At 38.8% G+C, this 22,819-nt stretch overlaps 1 protein-coding gene and 1 pseudogene across 9 annotated transcripts in view; one reads left to right on the top strand and one right to left on the bottom strand.

Moving 5' to 3' along the window:
• The window catches only part of STPG2 (sperm tail PG-rich repeat containing 2), a 706,287-nt gene that overhangs the window by 116,126 nt on the left and 567,342 nt on the right, over positions 1-22,819 (top strand). The window lies entirely within an intron of this gene.
• LOC103890468 (large ribosomal subunit protein uL18-like) lies at positions 7,413-8,225 on the bottom strand (annotated as a pseudogene).

Raw genomic sequence — 22,819 nt, 5'->3', positions numbered from 1 at the left:
AGGATTTCGCATCGATGTTCATCAGGGATATTGGCCTAAATTTTCTTTTTTTGTTGTGTCTCTGCCAGGTTTTGGTATCAGGATTATACTGGCCTCATCAAATGAGTTAGGAAGGAGTCCCTCTTTTTCTATCATTTGGAGTAGTTTTAGAAGGAATGGTACCAGCTCTACTTTGTACCTTTGGTAGAATTCGGCTGTGAATCCATCTGGTCCTGGACTTTTTTTGGTTGGTAGGCTATTAATCACTGCCTCAATTTCAGAACTTGTTATTGGTCTACTTAGGGATTCAACTTCTTCCTGGTTTAGTCTTGGGGGATGTATGTGTCCAGAAATTTATCCATTTCTTCTAGATTTTCTAGTTTATTTGCGTAGAGTTGTTTATAGTATTATCTGATGTTAGTTTGTATTTCTGTGGGATCGGTGGTGATATCCCCTGTATTATTTTTTATTGCATCTATTTGATTCTTCTCTCTTTTCTTTTTTATTAATCTGGCTAGCAGTCTATCTATTTTGTTGATCTTTTCAAAAAACTAGCTCCTGGATTCATTGATTTTTTTGAAGGGATTTTTTGGTGTGTGTGTTTCTATCTTCTTCAGTTCTGCTCTAATCTTAATTATTTCTTGTCTTCTGCTAGCTTTTGAATTTGTTTGCTCTTGTTTCTCTAGTTCTTTTAATTGTGATGTTAGGGTGTTGATTTTAGTTCTTTCCTGCTTTCTCTTGTGAGCATTTAGTACTATAAATTTCCCTCTATACATTGCTTTAAATGTGTCCCAGAGATCTGGGACATGTGTCTTTGTTCTCATTGGTTTCAAATAACATCTTTATTTCTGCCTTCATTTTGTTATTTACCCAGTAGTCATTCAGGAGCAGGTGGTTCAGTTTCCATGTAGTTGCGTGGGTTTGAGTGAGTTTCTTAATCCTGGGTTCTAATTTGATTGCACCGTGGTCTGAGAGAGAGTTTGTTATGATTTCTGTTCTTTTGCATTTGCTGAGGAGTGTTTTACTTCCAATTATGTGGTCAATTTTAGAATAAGTACGTTGTGGTGCTGAAAAAAATGTGTATTCTGTTGATTTGGGGTGGAGAGTTCTGTAGATGTCTATTAGGTCTGCTTGGTCCGGAGGTGAGTTTAAGTCCTGGATATGGTTGTTAATTTTCTGTCTCATTGATCTGTCTAATATTGACAGTTGGGTGTTAAAGTCTCCCACTATTATTGTGTGGGAGTCTCTGTCTCTTCCATTATGACTTGTGTTAGATGGTATCTCGTGATTTAAAAAATTTTTTATTTTTTCATAAGTTATTGGGTTATAGGTGGTGTTTGGTTACATGAGTAAGTTTATATATACCAGAGTTTCTTTTTCCACTCGTTGATTCATAGGCATTTGGGTTGGTTCCATGGTTTTGCAGTTGTGAATTGTACTGCTATAAACATGCATGTGCAAATATCTTCTTTGTATAGTGACTTCTTTTCCTCTGGGTAGATACCGATAATGGGATTGCTGGATCAAATGGTGGATCTGCTTTTAGTTCTTTAAGGAATCTCCACACTGTGTTTCATAGTGGTTGTACCAGTTTACATTCCCACCAGCAGTGTAGAAGTATTCCCTGTTCACCACATCCATGCTAACATCTATTATTTTTTGATTTTTTGATTATGGCCATTATTGTAGGAGTAAAGTGGTACCACATTGTGGTTTTGATTTGCATTTCTCTGATCATCAGTGATGTTGAGCATTTTTTCATGTTTGTTGGCCATTTGTATATCTTCTTTTGATAATTTTCTATTTATGTCCTTAGCTCACTTTTTGATGGGATTATTTGTTTTTTGCTTACTGACTTGTTTGTTTTCTTTGTAGATTCTGGATATTAGTCCTTTGTCAATTGTATAGAGTGTGAAGATTTTCTCCCACTCTCTGGGTTGTCTGTTTACTCTGCTTACTGTTCCTTTTGCCACACAAAAGCTCCTTAGTTTAAGTCCCAGTTATTTACTTTTTTTTTTTTTTTTTTTTTTTTGAGACAGAGTTTTGTTCTTTTTGCCCAGGGTGGAGTGCAGTGGCATGATCTCGGCTCACTGCAACCTCCGCCTTCCAGTTTCAAGTGATTCTCCTGCCTCAGCCTCCCGAGTAGCTGGGACTGTAGGCTGGGACTACAGGCCACTACCCCCAGCTAATTTTTTGTATTTTTAGTAGAGACAGGGTTTCACCATGTTGGCCAGGATGGTCTCCATCTCTTGACCTCATGATCTGCCCATCTCAGCCTCCCAGAGTGCTGGGATTACAGGTGTGAGCCACCGTGCCTGACCTATTTACTTTTTTTAAAATTGCATTTGCTTTTGGGTTCTTGGTTATAAAATCCTTGCCTAAGCCAATATCTAGAAGGGTTCCTCCAATGTTATCTTCTAGAATTTTTAGTTTCAGGTCTTAAATTTAAGTCCTTAATCAATCTTGAGTGGATTTTTGTATAAAGTTAGAGATTGGATCCAATTTCATTCTCTACATATGGCTAGGCAATTATCCTAGCACCATTTGTTGAAAAGGGTGTCCTTTCACCACTTTATGTTTTTGTTTGTTGAATATTAGTTGGCTATAAGTATTTGGGTTTATTTCTGGGTTCTCTATTCTGTTTCATTGGTTTATGTGCCTGTTTTTATACCAGTACCATGCTGTTTTGGTGACTCTGGCCTTAAAGTATAGTTTGAAATCAGGTAGTGTGATGCCTCTAGGTTTGTTCTTTTTGCTTAGTCTTGCTTTGGCTATGCAGGCTCTTTTTTGGTTCCATATGAATTTTAAAATTTAAGTCTTTAATCTATCTTGAGTTAATTTTTGTACATGGTGTAAATAAGGGGCCCAGTTTCAGTCTTCTGCATATGACTAGCCAGTTATCTCAGCACCATTTAATGAATAGAAAATCCTTTCCCCATTGCTTGTTTTTGTCAAGATTGTTGAAGATCAGATAGTTGTAGGTGTTTGGTCCTATTTCTGGGTATTCTATTCTGATCTGTTGGTCTGTGTGACTATTCTTTTGTACCAGTATCATGCTGTTTTGGTTACTGTAGGCCTGGACTATAATTTGAAGTTGGGTAGCATAATGCCTCTAGCTTTTTTCTTTTTGCTTAAGATTGCCTTGGCTTTTCAGGCTCTTTTCTGGTTCCATCTGAATTTTAGTTTTCCCTAGTTCTCTGAAGAATGTCAGTATTACTTTAATAGAAATAGCATTGAGTCTATAAATTTATTTGGGCAGTATGGCCATTTTAACAATATTGTGGAAATTTCTCCCTTGATAATGTATAAAGCCAGATACAATACTGAATTTCTGGGGAATTGCATAGATTATTGCCACCACCAGAGACTTGGAAGACTCAGGAGTAGAGATAGTTATCACATCTCTATGTAATTTGCCTATGTGAGCTGTGCAGAAGTCAGATTAATTTTGGGAGGTGACTGTGGATCATTATAGACTTAATTAGATGGTGGTGATAGAGACTGCAGCTGCTATCTCAGATATAGCATTTTTACTGGTGCAAAACAACATGGTCTGGTATATTGATGGCATTATGCCGATTAGATTTGAATAGCTGTAAGTAGGAAGAATCTTGTAAACCGGATAATGGAAGATAAACCCCATGAAATTTCAGGGGCCTCTTACTGCAGTGAAGTTTCTGGGGTCCAGTGGCCTGGATAATGTCAAAATATCCCCTCCAAGGTGAAAGACAAGTTGCCATTCCTTCCACCATCTACCATGAAAAAGAGTTACAACTCTTGGCAGGTCTTTCTGGGTTTTAGAGATAATATATATTGCATTTGGGTGTGTTACTTTGGCCTTTCTACTGAGATACTGATAAGTGTGCGGTTTTGAGTGGGAACCAGAGGAAGACAAAGCTCTATAGTAGGTTCAGGCTGCATTGCAAGCTACTTTTTCATTCAGGCCTTATGAGTCAGCAGATCAGATAATACTTGAAGTGTTTGTTGCAAACTGGGGTGCTTTAGAAAGCCTCTGGAAAGTACCAATATGAGAATAAGAGCACGCAACCCTAGGATTTTGTAATACTTCTATGTCCTCTTCTGCTGATAACTAATATAAAATATAAAAGCATAATACAACCGTGCTATTTCTAATTAATATACTTTGAATATGTAGATACCCATGGGCTACAAGTAAAAGCATGAAAAGTGATATATCGTGCAAGCATCAGTAAAAATGCTGTAGTGGCTATATTAGTATCAGATAAAATACATATAAGAATAAAGAGTATTACTAGAGATAAAGAGGGATATTTCATAATGAAAAAGAAAGAGATCATTGAGAAGACACTGTAATGCTAAAGGTATATGCATGTATAGAGATTCATATTGCTTGAGGGAACAACTGACAAAACAGAATGGAGAAATAAAGAATTAACAATTATAGCTAGCTATTTCACTACTCTGGTCTCAATAATTGATAGAGCGAGACCTCAGTGAGGTTATAGAAGATTGAACAGGACTATTAGCCAAGTGTGACCTAATAAGCACTTATAGAACATGCCACCCAATGTGTTTAAATATGCATAATACACATATTTCTACATGCACATAGAACATTTACCAAGATAGAACATTTCTATTAATAAAACAAGTTTTAATATATTTAAAGTATTGAAATAATAGAAAATATACTCTCTGATCACAACAGTGTCTACAAAAAATAAATCACAGAAAAATGTCTGGAAAATTATTATAATTTGGAAATTGAGCAGCATACTTCCAAATAAACCATAGGTGAAAGAGGAAATTATGAGGAAAATCAGAAAATATTTAAAGCTATGTGAAAATGAAAACATAGCATATCGACATTTGTAGGATAAAGTCTTGTATTTAGTGGGTAATATATAGAATTAATGCTTATATTAGAAAAGAAAAAAGATGTAAAATCAGCGTACTCAGCTTTCACACTTAGGAAATAGAAAATAAAAAGGGCAAACTAAACTCCAAAGAGGAAGAGAGATAACTGAGTGGAAGTAGGTGAAATAAAATTCTGTAGCTCTGTTCTCCACAAGGAAACAAGGAACTATTAAATGAGGTTCAAAACATCTACTATAAGAAAATAAGACTAATTTATTCATATCTCTAAAAAGTAAATTATCCTAAACAGACTGTTGGTAGAAATATGGACGTTGAAGATGCTTACTGCTAGTGAAGGATCAGAAGAAAATGAGGAAGACATTTGAAACTATGGGAAAGGGGATTCTTGTTATAGAGTGGTAGAAAGTGTAGCTAAATTGTGTCCTACATGATTATGTGGAAACTAGACTTTGTAAGGAATGTCCTTGGATTTGGATAAGGAGACTGCCAAGTGTTGAAGGTGTGCTGAGGTTTCTTCTTTCTGCTTATAGTAAAATGTGAGAGGAAAAGCACAAATTGAAGGAAGAACTGTTAAGCCAAAAGAAACCAGGACTTGATGATGTGGGAAATTTCCAACCTATCCAATTTGAAAAAGACACTCAAATTCGAAGATTCACTTTCAGGAAAGCGAGTTCTGGGGAGAAAGCTGAGGTTGTGGTTGAATTATCTTTTGCTAGTGCCTTGGAAGGATCTAGAGCCAGAGTATTCAGTCACACAGAAGCTCTTTGAAGAAATCAGGTGTATGACTCATGGATCCCTTCAGCCATCTCTGAAGAGGCCAAAAATAGACTGCGTTATCTAGGAAAGACCTGTAGAGGAGCTGCTGTGTGGAGTGAATTCCCATGACAGATGTAGGAGACTCAAAATGTTCATGAGATTTCATATCAATAGCAGCACTGCCAGCTTGGAATGAAAGGGACAGAAAGAAGGATACATGAAAGAAGACTATTGAGACTCTGGAATTCTAAAGGCAGGAAGCAGGCTGATGAAACTACTTACACTGAAAGCAATGCTACTGTTCATGAAAAAGGAAGATTGACTCCAAAGTCAGAGCCATCCTATTCTCTGAGAGTGAAGCTGTGAACCACACAGGTTATTCCTAGGCCTTGAAACTCAATGGAGTTTTCCTTACAGGGTTTTGAGATTGCTTGAGATGGCTGATTTCTTTTTCTTCCCATTTTTTCTTTTTTGAATGGAAATGTTTGTCTGGTGTTCTACACTTATTCCATCTTGTATTTTGACAGCTGTTAACTTGTTTTCTAGTTTTGCAAGTCTACGGATGGAGATGAATTTTGCCCTAGATGGATCATATCCAGAATTTCATCCATATCTGATTTTTATTTTTCAGATGATGTGAATTTGGGTTCTTTGAGCTGATGAGATTTAGATTAGATTTCAGACTTTGAGCTGCTGTTGTAATGAGTTAAGACTCTTGGGAATATTAGGATGGGGTGAATGCATTGAATGTGAGATGAATGAATCTTTGTGGGCTAGACTGCTTACTGTGGTAGAATTATATCCCCCTAACTATGTTCATATCCTAATCCCTGGAACTTGTGCATATGTTATTTGACATGGTAAAAGAGACTTTCCAATGTGATTAAGTTAATAAATGTATGTTATTTTAAGCTACTAAATTTGTGGTATTTGTCAGAAGAGCAATAGAAACAAATACCTCTTGTCTTTGGAATTGTCTTTCCCCTGGGAACATTGGCCATTTTCAAAGGAAGAGCCTTCTGCATTTTACCAGTCTGAGCAGCTGCCTGGTAAGTTTGATAGACTCATGTGGTCCAGAGGGCACAACCTGGTGAATGTTCCTTGTACATCTGATAAGATTCAGTCAAGAGATAGAAAGCACACCAATAATGTGAATGTTGATAATTTAATATTAAAAAATTAGTTAAAAATGGTCAACTACTTATAATGGAAAACTAGACTCTATACTAAAACAGCTTATGTAGGAAGCCTCTACAAATGTACTGTCTTTAGTGGGACTGGGTAAAGAGAATGAGAAACAGAGAGAGAGAAGGGCAAGAAATACACTAAGAACTTGGAAGAATCACCTCCTGCTCCTAAGATTGAGATCTCACTGGAGAGGGTATAGCTATGGTTCACTGGGTGGCAAAGAAGTTCACTGGAGTCAGTGGACCAGAGTTTATCTGTATGTAGTTATCAACTGAAGTAATGGCAGATTGGGGCTTGTCTACAGGAAGCTGTCCTTGAGGGTTCCTGAGAAACTCAATGGGCCTCCAGCATGTCACTAGCAGGCACACCACAGAAGGAAGAAAATACACTAGAATTAGGAAGTGAAACCCCTTCCTTTACCATGACATACAATGTCCATCTGGTGCCCTCTCTTGCCAACTAATATTAGACAAGCTGGGAAAAGAAATTTGTACAGGGTCCAGATCCAGTAAAACCTAGGCCAAGGAGGATAAATGTGGAGGCAGAGGAATAAATCGGTAACTAACATGGTACACTCCATTTTTTTTTCTGTACATACTTTTATTGTCTTTATCTGAAAATCTTCATAGAAAATTGTTTGGTTTAGCTCTCAGCAGCCCGCTCCTGAGCTCTGAGGAAGCTTGCCTTCTTTAGAGCTACCCGATCTTTCTTCTGAGCAAGGGATATTTTGGGATGATTCCACCTCTTCTTTTTAACTTCTTTCTTGGGCTTCTTTTCATAGACTGGATTCTCTCGTATAGCAGCATGAGCTTTCCTATACATCTCCATCATGTCTGGAGTTTACTCTGTTCTTTATGTATTGAGAGAACTGTTTCTTGTAATTATCTTCATCTTACATGTAATCTGCAACATTCTGCAACATTCTGGCCCACAATGTGCTTCCCGTGTAGTTCTACATTAAATTCCTTGCTTTCAGAATCATAACCAGGGAATCATTTGGTACTGTGAGGGATAGACAAGCCTCCATCCACAGCTCCCTTCAGGGTGCCAAAAACTTTATTGCCAGTGGTAGTTCTGGCAAGGCCTGCATCCAAATAGCAGGTAAAGGCACCCAGCTGACCATCAATGCTTTCCACATTTTATTCATCACCAGTCACCTCCACTTGGCCTTCATAGGTCTTGTCCATGCCAAACCTATTGAGTAGCCTGCAGGCCAGCAGCAGGCCAGTACAATACGCTGCAGCATAATTTGTCAGGCCAACCTTCACACCATATTTTGGCAGTTTGTGTGCATATGCTGCACAGACTATTATATCCCTGTCTATACAGGCATAAGCAATCTGACAAATGATATCTCTGTTTGTTACACGAACTATCATCCTGTATTTGGGTGTTTTGTATTTACTTTTATCCTGTATCACTAAGTGTTTCCAAGCATGGTATTCAGTTTTACCCTTTCCTCGTCTTCTAAATTTCACTTGGTATCTCTTAAAGCAGGCCTTATTCTTAACAACTTTAACAAACTGTGGAACAGAGACCTGCAGGCCCAGCAGCACTAGGGGGTGGAAAGGGCCACAGCCAATACACTCCTTTTATTAGTCAGCTTCTGTTTCCTTTTACACAACAACAAAATGACTCTGTTTCCACCTAACAAAGCAAAGCTATTCTTTATACAAGTAAAAAAGGTTTGACACTTTCCATATGAGGCGATATACATTTCCAGTAGGTGTTGTATAAATTATTGCCAGCTGTATTAATTAATCCTTAAATTCACTTGAACTGTAAGTGAATACTCTTAAAGAGTAAACTGAAGTAATCCTTGATAATAAAGGAGAGCCTCTTTGCTATCCTCCCCATTTTTATTCTTATACATTTTGGAATACAGATGGGGGTAATTAAATTTGCAGTAGTCATTTTATGACCATGATATAGCAAAAAGAAAAGATGTTCAAGAGAATCCTAAAGACCTGAGTTTTGACATTGTTGAGTCTTGAATTAATATTTACATAGCCTATTTCTGGACTTCTTGCTTTATAATACAAATAAAACTTTATTTTTAAAAACAATATTGGGTTTGTTGATATTTGTGGCCAAATGCATTTCTTCCAGATATTCTTATAAAACAAACTGAAAAGCCAGTGAAAGTAATTATATTGAGAGAAAGCACAGTGAAAGTAAAATTCTGTCATCAAATGATGCTATCAAATGTTATATAATATCAGTGGCATATGTTTACAATAGCATTTACAAATATGTCAAATATCTGTACAAAAATATGTAGATACTTTGGTTTATTCTTGTATTAAACTACTAATTCAGAGTATAAATGAACCCTTGCTTATGTGTGCTACATATATATGTGGAGATGACTTTGGCAACATTTGGTTATATTTATCATTGAAAACAGAAGCACTGGGAGAAGTAGTGTTTCGTTGATTTAATTTTACAGGACATATGGATTTGAAAACTTTCATTGAGATCAGCAGTGACATATTAATGTTATAGAAGGGTGTTATGTAAATAATAGGTATTCCAGTTGAGTAGCTATCCACAGTCTGCTTTGTTCATGGAAAACATTTGATAATCAGCAGTGAAGCTACTAGACAAGAGGAATGATGATAGCATGATGGGAGAATAGGAGTTTCCAATGCACACCTCTCTGTATTAGTCTGTTTTCACAGTGCTATAAAGATACTACATGAAACTAGGTAATTTATAAAGGAAAGAAGTTGGTAGGGAGCCAAGATGGCCGAATAGGAACAGCTCCAGTCTACAGCTCTCAGCATGAGCGACGCAGAAGATGGGTGATTTCTGCATTTCCATCTGAGGTACCGGGTTCATCTCACTAGGGAGTGTCAGACAGTGGGTGCAGGACAGTGGGTGCAGTGCACTGTGCGCAAGCCGAAGCAGGGCGAGGCATTGCCTCACTGGGGAAGCACAAGGGGTCAGGGAATTCCCTTTCCTAGTCAAAGAAAGGGGTGACAGACGGCACCCGGAAAATCAGGTCACTCCCACCCTAATACTGCGCTTTTCCAACAGGCTTAAAAAACGGCACACCAGGAGATTATATCCCACACTTGGCTTGGAGGGTCCTGTGCCCACGGAGTCTTGCTGATTGCTAGCACAGCAGTCTGAGATCAAACTGCAAGGCGGCAGTGAGGCTGGGGGAGGGGTGCCCGCCATTGCCCAGGCTTGCTTAGGTAAACAAAGCAGCCGGGAAGCTCAAACTGGGTGGAGCCCACCACAGCTCAAGGAGGCCTGCCTGCCTCTGTAGGCTCCACCTCTGGGGGTAGGGCACAGACAATCAAAAAGACAGCAGTAACCTCTGCAGACTCAAATGTCCTTGTCTGACAGCTTTGAAGAGAGTAGTGGTTCCCCCAGCACGCAGCTGGAGAACTGAGAACGGGCAGACTGTCTCCTCAAGTGGTTCCCTGACCCCCGAGCAGCCTAACTGGGAGGCATCCCCCAGTAGGGGCAGACGGACACCTCACACGGCTGGGTACTCCTCTGAGACAAAACTTCCAGAGGACCGATCAGGCAGCAGCATTTGCGGTTCACGAATATCCGCTGTTCTACAGCCACTGCTGTTCTGCAGCCACCGCTGCTGATACCCAGGCAAGCAGGCTCTGGAGTGGACCTCTAGCAAAGTCCAACAGAGCTGCAGCTGAGGTTCCTGTCTGTTAGAAGGAAAACTAACAAACAGAAAGGACATCCACACCAAAAACCCATCTGTACGTCACCATCATCAAAGACCAAAAGTAGATGAAACCACAAAGATGGGGAAAAAACAGAGCAGAAAAACTGGAAACTCTAAAAAGCAGAGCGCCTCTCCTCCTCCGAAGGAACACAGTTCCTCACCAGCAACGGAACAAAGCTGGACGGAGAATGACTTTGACGAGTTGAGAGAAGAAGGCTTCAGACGATCAAACTACTCCAAGCTACAGGAGGACATTCAAACCAAAGGCAAAGAAGTTAAAAACTTTGAAAAAAATTAGACAAATGTATAACTAGAATAACCAATGCAGAGAAGTGCGTAAAGCAGCTGATGGAGCTGAAAGCCAAGGCTGGAGAACTACGTGAAGAATGCAGAAGCCTCAGGAGCTGATGCGATCAACTGGAAGAAAGGGTATCAGTGATGGAAGATGAAATGAATGAAATGAAGCAAGAAGGGAAGTTTAGAGAAAAAAGAATAAAAAGAAACGAACAAAGTCTCCAAGAAATATGGGACTATGTGAAAAGACCAAATCTACATCTGATTGGCGTACCTGAAAGTGACGGGGAGAATGGAACCAAGTTGGAAAACACTCTGCAAGATATTATCCAGGAGAACTTCCCCAATCTAGCAAGGCAGGCCAACATTCAGATTCAGGAAATACAGAGAATGCCACAAAGATACTCCTCGAGAAGAGCAGCTCCAAGACACATAATTGTCAAATTCACCAAAGTTGAAATGAAGGAAAAAATGTTAAGGGCAGCCAGAGAGAAAGGTCGGGTTACCCACAAAGGGAAGCCCATCAGACTAACAGCGGATCTCTCGGCAGAGACTCTACAAGCCAGAAGAGAGTGGGGGCCAATATTCAACGTTCTTAAAGAAAAGAATTTTCAACCCAGAATTTCATATCCAGCCAAACTAAGCTTCATAAGTGAAGGAGAAATAAAATACTTTACAAACAAGCAAATGCTGAGAGATTTTGTCACCACCAGGCCTGCCCTAAAAGAGCTCCTGAAGGAAGCACTAAACATGGAAAGGAACAACCGGTACCAGCCACTGCAGAAACATGCCAAATTGTAAAGACCGTCAAGGCTAGGAAGAAACTGCATCAACTAACGAGCAAAATAACCAGCTAACATCATAATGACAGGATCAAATTCACACGTAACAATATTAACTTTAAATGTAAATGGGCTAAATGCTCCAATTAAAAGGCACAGATTGGCAAATTGGATAAAGACTCAAGACCCATCAGTGTGCTGTATTCAGGAAACCCATCTCACATGCAGAGACACACATAGGCTCAAAATAAAGGGATGGAGGAAGATCTACCAAGCAAATGGAAAACAAAAAAAGGCAGGGGTTGCAATCCTAGTCTCTGATAAAACAGACTTTAAACCAAGAAAGATCAAAAGGGACAAAGAAGGCCATTACATAATGGTAAAGGGATCAATTCGACAAGAAGAGCCAACTATCCTGAATATATATGCACCCAATACAGGAACACCCAGATTCATAAAGCAAGTCCTGAGTGACCTACAAAGAGACTTAGACTCCCACATAATAATAATGGGAGACTTTAACTCCCCACTGTCAACATTAGACAAATCAACGAGACAGAAAGTTAACAAGGATACCCAGGAATTGAACTCAGCTCTGCACCAAGCGGACCTAATAGACATCTACAGAACTCCCCACCCCAAATCAAGAGAATATACATTTTTTTCAGCACCACACCACACCTATTCCAAAATTGACCACATAGTTGGAAGTAAAGCACTCCTCAGCAGATATAAAAGAACAGAAATTATAACAAACTGTCTCTCAAACCACAGTGCAATCAAACTAGAACTCAGGATTAAGAAACTCACTCAAAACCGCTCAACTGCATGGAAACTGAACAACCTGCTCCTGAATGACTACTGGGTACATAATGAAATGAAGGCAGAAATAAAGATGTTCTTTGAAACCAATGAGAACAAAGACACAACATACCAGAATCTCTGGGACACATTCAAAGCAGTGTGTAGAGGGAAATTTATAGCACTAAATGCCCACAAGAGAAAGCAGGAAAGATCCAGAATTGACACCCTAACATCACAATTAAAAGAACTAGAAAAGCAAGAGCAAACACATTCAAAAGCTAGCAGAAGGCAAGAAATAACTAAAATCAGAGCAGAACTGAAGGAAATAGAGACACAAAAAACCCTTCAAAAAATTAATGAATCCAGGAGCTGGTTTTTTGAAAAGATCAACAAAATTAATAGACTGCTAGCAAGACTAATAAAGAAGAAAAGAGAGAAGAATCAAATAGATGCAATAAAAAATGATAAAGGGAATATCACCACCGATCCCACAGAAATGCAAACTACCGTCAGAGAATACTACAAACACCTCTACACAAATAAACTAGAAAATCTTGAAGAAATGGATAAATTCTTCGACACATACACCCTCCCAAGAGTAAACCAGGAAGAAGTTGAATCTCTGAATAGACCAATAACAGGATCTGAAATTGTGGCAATAATCAATAGCTTACCAACCAAAAAGAGTCCAGGACCAGATGGATTCACAGCCGAATTCTACCAGAGGTACAAGGAGGAACTGGTACCATTCCTTCCGAAACTATTCCAATCAATAGAAAAAGAGAGAATCCTCCCTAACTCATTTTAGGAGGCCAGCATCATCCTGATACTAAAGCTGGGCAGAGACACACCCAAAAAAAGAGAATTTTAGACCAATGTCCTTGATGAACATTGATGTAAAAATCCTCTATAAAATACTGGCAAACCAAATCCAGCAGCACATCAAAAAGCTTATCCACCATGATCAAATGGGCTTCATTCCTGGGATGCAAGGCTGGTTCAACATACACAAATCAATAAATGTAATCTAGCATAGAAACAGAACCAAAGACAGAAACCACATGATTATCTCAATAGATGCAGAAAAGGCTTTGACAAAATTCAACAACGCTTCATGCTAAAAACTCTCAATAAATTAGGTATTGATAGGATGTATCTCAAAATTATAAGAGCTATCTATGACAAACCCACAGCCAATATCATACTGAATGGGCAAACCTGGAAGCATACCCTTTGAAAACTGGCACAAGACAGGGATGCCCTCTCTCATCACTGCTATTCAACATAGTGTTGGAAGTTCTGGCCAGGGTAATTAGGCAGGAGAAGGAAATAAAGGGTATTCAATTAGGAAAAGAGGAAGTCAAATTGTCCCTGTTTGCAGACGACATGATTGTATATCTAGAAAACCCCATTGTCTCAGCCCAAAATCTCCTTAAGCTGATAAGCAACTTCAGCAATGTCTCAGGATACAAAATCAATGTACAAAAATCACAAGCATTCTTATACACCAATAACAGACAAACAGAGAGCCAAATCATGAGTGAACTCCCATTCACAATTGCTTCAAAGAGAATAAAATACCTAGGAATCCAACTTACAAGGGACGTGAAGGACCTCTTCAAGGAGAACTACAAACCACTGCTCAAGGAAATAAAAGAGGATACAAAGAAATGGAAGAACATTCCATGCTCATGGATAGGAAGAATCAATATCGTGAAAATGGCCATACTGCCCAAGGTAATTTATAGATTCAATGCCATCCCCATCAAGCTACCAATGACTTTCTTCACAGAATTGGAAAAAACTACTTTAAAGTTCATATGGAACCAAAAAAGAGCCCGCATCGCCAAGTCAATCCTAAGCCAAAAGAACAAAGCTGGAGGCATCAGGCTACCTGACTTCAAACTATACTACAAGGCTACAGTAACCAAAACAGCATGGTACTGGTACCAAAACGGAGATATGGATTAATGGAACAGAACAGAGCCCTCAGAAATCATGCTGCATATCTACAACTACCTGATTTTTGACAAACCTGACAAAGCAAGCAATGGGAAAAGGATTCCCTATTTAATAGATGGTGCTGGGAAAACTAGCTAGCCATATGTAGAAAGCTGAAACTGGATCCCTTCCTTACACCTTATACAAAAATTAATTCAAGATGGATTAAAGACTTAAATGTTAGACCTAAAACCATAAAAACTCTAGAAGAAAACCTAGGCAATACCATTCAGGACATAGGCATGGGCAAGGACTTCACGTCTAAAACACCAAAAGCAACGGCAACAAAAGCCAAAATTGACAAATGGGATCTAATTAAACTAAAGAGCTTCTGCACAGCAAAAGAAACGATCATCAGAGTGAACAGGCAACCTACAAAATGGGAGAAAATTTTTGCAACCTACTCGTCTGACAAAGGGCTAATATCCAGAATCTACAAAGAACTTAAACAAATTTACAAGAAAAAAAACAAACAACCCCATCAAAAAGTGGGCAAAGGATATGAAAAGACACATCTCCAGAGAAGACATTTATGCATCCAAAAAACACATGAAAAAATCCTCATCATCACTGGCCATCAGAGAAATGCAAATCAAAACCACAATGAGATACCATCTCACACCAGTTAGAATGGCGATCATTAAAATGTCAGGAAACAACAGGTGCTGGAGAGGTTGTAGAGAAATAGGAACACTTTTACACTGTTGGTGGGACTGTAAACTAGTTCAACCATTGTTTAAGTCAGTGTGGCGATTCCTCAGGGATCTAGAACTAGAAATACCATTCAACCCAGCCATCCCATTACTGGGTATATACCCAAAGGACTGTAAATCATGCTGGTATAAAGACACATGCACGCGTTATGTTTATTGTGGCACTATTCACAATAGCAAAGACTTGGAACCAACCCAAATGTCCAACAACGATAGACTGGATTAAGAAAATGTGGCACATATACACCATGGAATACTATGCAGCCATAAAAAATGATGAGTTCATGTCCTTTGTAGGTACATGGATGAAACTGGATATCATCATTCTCAGCAAACTATCGCAGGGACAAAAAACCAAAGATCGTATGTTCTCACTCATAGGTGGGAATTGAATAATGAGAACACATGGACACAGGAAGGGGAACATCACACTCTGGGGACTATTGTGGGGTGGGGGAGGGGGGAGGGATAGCATTAGGAGATATACCTAATGCTAAATGACGAGTTAATGGGTGCAGTACACCAACATGGCACATGTATACATATGTAACAAACCTGCACATTGTGCACATGTACCCTAAAACTTAAAGTATAATAATAATAAAAGAAAAGAAAAGAAAAAGAAAAAAAAGGAAAGAAGTTTAATTGACTCACAGTTCCACATGGCTAGGGAGGCCTCAGGAAACTTACAATCATGGCAGAAGTTGGAAGAGAAGCAAGTAGTTTCTTCAGAAGGTAGCAGGAGAAAGAGAGAGAGAATGAATGAATGCAGCCTAAACTGCCACTTTTAAAACCATGAGATCTCATGTGAACTCCCTCGCTATCATGAGAATAGCATGGGGGAAACCACCCTAATGATCCAGTCTCCTCCAACTAGGTCCTCCCTCAACATGTGAGAATTACAATTTGAGATGAGATTTGGGTAGGGACAGAGCCAAACCATATCACCTTCACAGAAACATCAGTTGAAACAACCATCTATGCATAAAAATATGTTCACGAGAGCTAAGGATTCCAGATAAGAAATTACAGTATCTAGCTGGAGCACATAAAAAAGAAAAGATGCATTAAAGAGGGTAGGAAGGACAGTTTCACATTACTGGCATAACCCCTCACCCCAACCTGAGCAGGATAGTGCAGAGAAATGTGTTGGGAAAGGGGGATGAAGTAAGGACCTCACTTTGCCTCAGAATCATGTCACCAGGCCCAACCCAGTGAACCCAAGTGCCAGGATGTACCCAACGAACCTACACTTCAAGCTTGTCTTAGCACCAGGTCACCCTGGCAGATCCAGGCTTCAGGCCAACACCAGTGGGTACAGGCTCCAGTACTGCCCTTACAGGCAAATAACTTTTGTCTGTAGCACTGTCTGTAGCAGTGATGGCTACAGACTCTAGTATGTCCACTGAAGACCCAGGCAAAAAGCTGGTACTTGCAGATCCAGGCTTCAGGCCTGTCCCAACACCAAGCCATCCTCAGTAGACTGAGGTACCAGTCTGGCCCTTACAGATTCAGGCTCCAGGCCCATCAAAGTGCTAGGCCAGCCCCTGCATACTCAGGCTTCAGGCCAACATTTGTGGACACAGGCAACAGGCCCACCTGCCCACTGACTCAGGATCCAGGCCAACCTGACCAAGGATTCAGCAGTAAGCCTACCTGACCTGTGGACCTCACCAATTGGCCTACCAACTGAATATCTTGATGGGCTGAGTAATGATGGATGTTCCCTGCTGAAGCTTGTATGTAAAGACTGGAATAAGAGCCTGTTCCTTCAAATGCACAGACACCAATGAAAGACAGCAATTATGAAAAATCAGGAAAAAGTCATGCCACTAAAAGAATAAAATAAAGCATCAGGAACTAACCCTAATGAAATGGAGATCTGTGAATAGCCTGACAAAGAACCATTGTCTTAAAGAAGCTTAGTGAGCTACAAGAGAACACAGATGGGCAACTAAACAAAATCAGGAAAACAACACATGAAGAAAATGAGAAGTTCAACAAGAAGATAGAATGTATAAAATAAAACCAAACAGAAATTGTGGAGCTGAAGGACACAATGTCTGAACTAAAAAATTCCACAGAGAACTCTAATGGCAGACTTGATCTAGCAGGAGAGAAAAATCAGTGAACTCAAAGACAGGTTATTTGAAATTACCCAGTTAGAGAAACAAAAAGAAAAAATGAAAAAGAGTAAAGAAAGCCTGTGGGATACAATCAAACAGAACAATATATGAGTAATGAAGTTCCAGAGGAGCATAGAAAAAGAATGGGACAGAAAACTATTTAAAAACATAACTACAGAAGAATTCCTGAATTTGGGAAGGAACACAAACATCCAGATCCATGAAGCTCAAATAGCCTAAAATAGATTAAACACAAATGGATAGTCACCAAAAACATTATAATCAAATTCTTTCTTTTTTTAATTGTACTTTAAGTTCTGGGATACATGTGCAGAATGTGCAGGTTTGTTACACAGGTATACATGAGCCATGGTGGTTTGCTGCACCCATCAACCCGTCATCTACATTAGGTATTTCTCCTAATGCTATCCCTCCCCTATCCTTCCACCCCCACACAAGCCCTGTAGTGTGATGTTCCCCTCCCTGTGTCCATGTGTTCTCATTGTTCATCTCCCACTTCTCTGAGTGAAAACATGCGGTGTTTGGTTTTCTGTCCTTGTGTTAGTTTGCTGAGAATAATGGTTTCCAGCGTCATCCATGTCCCTGCAAAGGACATGAACTCATCCTTTTTTATGGCTGCATAGTATTCCATCGTGTATATGTGCCACATTTTCTTTATCCAATATATCATTGAGGGGCATTTGGGTTGGTTCCAAGTCTTTGCTATTGTGAACAATACTGCAATAAACATATGTGTGCATGTGTCTTTATAGCAGAATGATTTATAATCCTTTGAGTGTATACCCAGTAATGGAATTGCTGGGTCCTATGGTATTTCTGGTTCTAGATCTTTGAGGAATTGCCACACTGTCTTCCACAATGGTTGAACTAATTTACACTCCCACCAGCAGTGTAAAATGTTCCTATTTCTCCACATCCTCTCCAGCATCTGTTGTTTCCTGACTTTTTAATGATTGCCATTCTAACTGGCATGAGATGGTATCTCATTGTGGTTTTGATTTGCATTTCTGTAATGACCACTGATAATGAACTTTTTTTCCTATGTTTGTTGGCCGCATAAATGTCTTCTTTTGAGAAGTGTCTGTTCATATCATTTGCCCACTTTTTAATGGGGTTGTTTGTTTTTTTCTTGTAAATTTGTTTAAGTTCTTTGTAGATTCTGGATATTAGCCCTTTTTCAGATGGATATATTGCAAAAATTTTCTCCCATTCTGTAGGCTGCCTGTTCACTCTGATGATAATTTCTTTTGCTGTGCAGAAGCTGTTTAGTTTAATTAGATCCCATTTGTCTATTTTGGGTTTTGTTGCCATTACTTTTGGTGTTTTAATCATGAAGTCTTTGCCAATGCCTATCTCCTGAATGGTATTGCTTAGGTTTTCTTCTTGGGTTTTTATGCTTTTAGGTCTTACCTTTAAGTCTTGTATAATCAAATTCTTAAACGTAAACAACAAAGAGAATTTGAAAGTAGTAAGATAAAAACAACTGATTGCATACTAGGGAACAATCATAACATGGTCAGTGGATTTTTCATCAGAAACTTTGCAGGTCAGGAGACAGTGGGATGATATATTTTAAATGCTGAAAGAAAAAGAAATGTCAACCAAGAATATTATACCTTGCAAAGCTGTCCTTCAGAAATAAAGAAAAGGTAAATAATTTCCCAGGTGAGAAAAAATTATGGGCGTTCATCACCACTATACCTGACTTACAAGAAACACTAGAGGGATTTCATCAAAGAGAAATGAAAGCAATAACTAAAAATATGACAATATGTGTATAACATTCACTATAAGGAATATAGTCAAAGTTAGAATACTTGAATATTATAATGATAGTGCATACATCACTTGTAACTCTAATAATATAGAGGTTAAAAGACAAAAGTATTTAACAATAGCTATAACAATTTGTTAATGATACATAATATAAACAGTTATGTGCACAGGTCCAAGATGGCTGACTAGAAGCAGCAGCGGTAATGGGAGGCTCCCATCCAAAAAAACCAAAACAGCAGGTGAATTTTGCACTGGCAACCGAGGTATCCAGGTTCTGTCATCAGGACTGGCTAGGCAGCTGGCATGACCCATGAAGAGGAAGGAAGAGCAGTGTGTTGCAGCAGCCCACCTGAGAGCCACTGACTCAGGACTGATAATAATAGTCTCTCGGACCACAGTGTAGTCAAATTAGAACTCAGGATTAAGAAACTCACTCAGAACCACACAACTACATGGAAATTGAACAACGTGCTCCTGAATGAGAGTAAATAATGAAGTTAAGGCAGAAATCAAGAAGTTCTTTGAAACTAATGAGAACAAAAGAGACAATGTACCAGAATCTCTGGGACACAGCTAAAGCAGTATTAAGAGGGAAATTTATAGCACTAAATGCCCACAAGGGAAAGATAGAAGGATCTCAAATTGACACCCTCATATCACAATTAAAACAACTAGAGAAGCAAGAGCAAACAAATCCAAAAGCTAGCAGAAGACAAGAAATAACTAAGATCAGAGCAGAACTGAAAGAGAGAGAGATATGAAAAACTCTTCAAAAAAATCAATGAATCCAGGAGCTGTTTGTTTTGAAAAAATTAACAAAATAGATAGACCACTAGCTAGACTAATAAAGAAGAAAAGAGAGAAGAATGAAATAGACACAATAAAAATAATAAAGGGGATATCACCACTGACCCCACAGAAATACAAACAATCATCAGAGAATACTATAAATACCTCTGTGCAAATAAACTAGAAAATCTAGAAAAAATGGATAAATTCCTGGACACATATACCCTCCCAAGACTAAAAATAAAGAAATCATATCCCTGAATAGACCAATAACAAGTTCTGAAATTGAGGTGGTAATTAATAGCCTACCAACCAAAAAAAAAAAAAAAAAAAAAAAGCCTGGGACCAGATGGATTCACAGCCGAATTCTACCAGATGTACAAAGAGGAGCTGGTACTATTCCTTCTGAAACTATTCCAAACAGTTGAAAAGGAGGGACTCCTCCCTTACTCGTTTTATGAGGCCAGCATCACCCTGATACCAAAACCTGGTTGAGACACAACAAAAAAGAAAACTTCAGGCCAATGTCCTTGATGAACATTCATGCGAAAACCCTCAATAAAATGCTGGCAAACTGAATCCAGCAGCACATCAAAAAGCTTATCCACCACAAGTTGGTTTCATCCCTGGGATGCAAGGCTGCTTTAACATATGCAAATGAATAAATGTAATCCATCACATAAACAGAAGCAATGACAAAAACCACATGATTATCTCAATAGATGCAGAAAAGGCATTCAATAAAATCCAATATCCCTTCATGTTAAAAACTCTCAATAAACTAGGTATTGATGGAACATATCTCAAAATAATAAGAGCCATTTATAACAAACCAACAGCCAATATCATACTGAATGGGTAAAACCTGGAAGCATTCCCTTTAAAAACCAGCACGAGACAAAAATGCCCTCTCACATCACTCCTATTCAACGTGGTATTGGAAGTTCTGGCCAGGGCCATTAAGCAAGAGAAAGAAGTAGAGGTATTCAGATAGGAAGAGAAAAAGTCAAATTGTCTCTTTTTGAAGATGACATGCTTGTACATTTAGAAAACCCTATTGTCTCAGCCCCAAAACTCCTTAAGCTGATAAGCAACCTCAGCAAAGTCTTAGGATACAAAATCAGTGTGCAAAAATCACAAGCATTTCTATACACCAACAATAGATAGGCAGAGAGCCAAATCATGAATGAACTCCCATTCACAGTTGCTACAAAGAGAATAAAATACCTAGGAATACAGTTAACAAGGGATGTGAGGGACCACTTCAATGAGAACTACAAACCATCACTCAAGGAAATAAGAGAGGACACAAACAAATGGAAAAACATCCCATCCTCATGGATAGGAAGAATCAATATCATGAAAATGGCCATACTGCCCAAAGTAATTTATAGATTCAATGCTATCCCCATCAAGCTACCATTGACATTCTTCACAGATTTAGAAAAAACTACTTCAAACTCCATGTGGATATAAAAAAGAGCTGGTATAGCCAAGACAATCCTAAGCAAAAAGAACAAAGCTGGAGGCATCATGCTACTTGACTTCACACTGTACTGCAAGGCTACAGAAACCAAAACAGCATGGTACTGGTACCAAAACAGACATGTAGAGTAATGGAACAGAACAGAGACCTCAGAAATTACACCACACATCTACAACCATCTCATCTTTGACAAACCTGACAAAAACAAGCAATGGGGAAAGGATTCCCTATTTAATAAGTGGTGCTGGGAAAACTGGCTAGCCATATGCAGAAAACTGAAATTGGACCCCTTGCTTATGCATTATACAAAAATTAACTCAAGATGGATTAGACACTTAAATGTAAAACTCCAAACCATAAAAGCCATAGAAGAAAATCTAGACAATATCATTCAGGACCTTGGCATGGACAAAGATTTCATGACGAAAATGCCAAAAGCAATTGAAACAAAAGCCAGACAAATGGGATCTAATTAAATTAAAGAGCTTCTGCACAGCAAAATAAACTATCATCAGAGTGAACAGGCGACCTACAGAATGGGAGAAAAATGTTGTAATCTACCCATCTGACAAAGGTCTAATATCCAGAATCTACAAGGAACTTAAACAAATTTACAAGAAAAAGAAACAATCCCATCAAAAAGTGGGCAAAGGATATGAACAGACACTTCTCAAAAGAGGACATTTATGCAGCCAACAAACATATGAAAAAAGCTCAATATCACTGATCATTAGAGAAATGAAAATCAAAACCACAATGAGATACCATCTTATGCCAGTCAGAATGGCGATTATTAAAAAGTCAAGAAACAATAGATGGTGGCGAGGCTGTGGAAAAATAGGAATGCTTTTACACTATTGGTGGGAAAGTAAATCAGTTTAACCATTGTGGGAGACAGTGTGGCAATTCCTCAAGGATGTAGAACCAGAAATACTATTTGACCCAACAATCCCATTACTGGCTATATATTGAAAGGCATATAAATCATCCTATTATAAAGACATATGCATACATATATTTACTGCAGCAGTATTTACAATAGCAAAGACATGGAACCAACACAAATGCCAATCAATTATAGACTGGATAAAGAAAATGTGGCACATATACACCATGGAATACTATGCAGCCTTAAAAAGGAATGAGAACATGACCTTTGCTGGGACTTGGATGAAGCTGGTAGCCATCATCTTCATTAAACTAACACAGGAACAGAAAACAAAACACCTCATGTTCTCACTCATAAACAGGAGTTGAATAATGAGAACTCATGGACATAGGGAGGGGAAAAACGCACACCAGGGCCTGTCTGGGGCTAGAGCACATGGGGAGGGAGAGAGTCAGGACAAATAGCTAATGCATGTGGGGCTTTAAAACTAGATGATGGGTTGATCGGTGCAGCAAACCACTAAGGCATGTATCAAACCTGCACGTTCTGCACATGTATCCCAGAACTTAAAGTCAAATAAAAAAATTACGAAGTTATATAACATCAATAATATAAAATGTGGGGGTAGGATAACTTAAAATATTGAATTTTTATATGC

This window comes from Pongo abelii, chromosome 3 (assembly GCF_028885655.2).
Source record: "Pongo abelii isolate AG06213 chromosome 3, NHGRI_mPonAbe1-v2.0_pri, whole genome shotgun sequence".
NCBI lineage: Eukaryota > Metazoa > Chordata > Mammalia > Primates > Hominidae > Pongo > Pongo abelii.
Note: the sequence above shows the minus strand (reverse complement) of the source record. Positions and strands in the feature narration are given on the sequence as shown.